Below are 2,418 nucleotides of genomic sequence, written 5' to 3' on the forward strand. Positions count from 1 at the left end.
GCAGTGTCATTGTTTTGCTTTGGGGGAAATAGATGTATTTTTACAAACCTTCCATAGGTTAACCATACATATTGCCTCCCTTAATCCTATTTTCCCCAGAAGACTTTAAATTCTTTAATGTCAAATTATCCTGCTATATAGGCTGTCAGAAATATGGCTCCTAGAGGTCGGGGGATGCTCCTTCAAATCTTGTGGTGTCTTATGTGAGAATAGAGAAAAACAAGTCTGGAAAAATAGACTGGAGCACGTCTGTGTACCCATTGTATCTTCTTACATTCTAACATGTAATTAGAGCTGGCAGGCATGTGGCAGACGCTTTTTCAGTGTACTATCTGCACACAATGCTCAAAACCATTTCCAAATGGTAATTTCTGGTTCTTCCTTTTGGGCCCACCAGTGGTCTGAGTTCTGTGTGTATGCTGTGTAATTGTGACCCCTAGTGGCTGAGCTAGTGACACTTCAGTAAATGTGCTACCCTGTGCCATGTACCAAACTGCCAACCAGGTAGAATTTCTATTCAATTTGAAATGTGCATCTTAATCTGACTTGAACTCAACTTTCTCCACTGCTTTACAATAAGGTTTCCCTGTTACTCCACCTCTTTCAAGAGACACCATAAAATAAAAATTCTACTTTTATTCCATGTGGACAAACAATGAAACATAAAGTTTAATGCACAGGAGAATGGTATAGCTTTTGTTCATAGTCACAAGGTCATTTCTGTCTTTAAGATGCTGACAGGAGGGGAACTGGCTCAATCATCAAAGTACTTGCCACGCAAACACAAGGAGCCAAGGTCAGTCCCCAGAAGCCATATAAAGAGATGAGTGCTGCTGTGTGGGTGTAGACAGGCGGCTCCACTGGCTAGCCACCTAGCCCACTCAGTGAGCCCCAGGTCAGTAAGAAACTCTGTCTCCATACAAAAACAAGGTAGAGAACAGATAAGGAACCATACTGGCTGACTTCTTGCCTTCATATGTATGTTCACACCTGTGCATGTGTCCCCACACACATATGCATACCCACACAAGAAGAAAAGATGCTGAAAATAAATACAGCGTGATTACACTAAATGTCTCACTTGTGTTGAATATATTTCCCAAGGTTTTCTTGTTTAAGTTCAGAATCAGGTATTTTTCTTAGATCTGTGCTATAGAATATATAGCTACATTTTATACCTTGAAGCTGTCTATCAAAATACAAATATTTGAACCTACTCCACCCCCACCCTGTCCCCTGCTAACCTTGAACCCAGGCCCACTTCAGTTCCTGTGCATCTGATCCCTGGACTAGCTTCCTAACCCAGACTAGCTAAACCCCCTAGCATAGACTGCTAAGTCCATCCCCAGTTGTTCCCCACCCCCATCTTCCTCTGACTCCTGGCCTGACAGACTGGCTCACCTAGGACTCTGGTAAGTCAGAGCCCACCCAAAACATCTCTACTCCATCCCTCTGCAGCCTCAACACTTCCAACCTACTCCACTCCCATCCTGTCCCCTGCTAGTCTTGGACCCAGGCCTACTCCAATTCCTCTGCATCTGATCCCTGCACCAGCTCCCTAACCCAGACTAGCCAAAGCCCCTAGCATAGATTCCACTGGCCCCTGATCTGACACAGCCCAGCCCTCCCACTACCCTGCCCCACCAACTACCCATAGCAGTCCACTACCCTGCAAAAACTTGAAACACACACCATTTTTTTTTCATACCTGAGCAAAAGTTACCAAGCTACATGAACAATATTAACAGAACAAAAATTCAATTAAGCAAAGGCAGAATAGAAGTCCCTACCGGACACACACAACCAATGAAGAATATCCATATGCCCAAACAGCAGTACAAAAACACACAAAAAAAGAAAAATCAAGAGAATATTCCCCAAACAAAACCCACTAGTCCTACAGAAGTGTACTAGAATGAGAACCACCCTGAGGAATCCCAGGACACAGAATTTAAAAGAACAATCATACTCTTGAGGTCGTTAGAGGATTTGTTCCTCAGGGGTCCCATGGGGTTGGGAGGAGCCCCTGGCTCCTTTCTTTTACCAGCTCCATCCATGTGAGGATAAGTCAAAGGTCCTGCTCGACCATTGTTGGCTCCTCTTGGAAGCATGGAGGAAATGATTCCTCCGTGTTGACCCTCCCCTTTATAGACTGGACACTGGCTCAAGTCCAACTGGTGGGGTCTCCTCAGCTTCCTTGATAAAGAGGCCAGATGACCCACCACCATGACAGGACATTTTGCGCGATGCTCATAGTCCCTGAGAACTAATCGACCCAGGAGGGCAAGGAGCAAAAAGTGTCCTTTGAATCCCTCTGACCCAATTAGTATAGATCTCAAGGTATGTCTGTTAAACATCCAAGAAGGTTAGTTCCACCATTCTGGCATTTTTAATTACTGTGTGTCTTGCAGATAAATC

The sequence above is a fragment of the Nannospalax galili genome, unplaced genomic scaffold (assembly GCF_000622305.1).
Source record: "Nannospalax galili isolate Female #2095 unplaced genomic scaffold, S.galili_v1.0 scaffold169, whole genome shotgun sequence".
NCBI lineage: Eukaryota > Metazoa > Chordata > Mammalia > Rodentia > Spalacidae > Nannospalax > Nannospalax galili.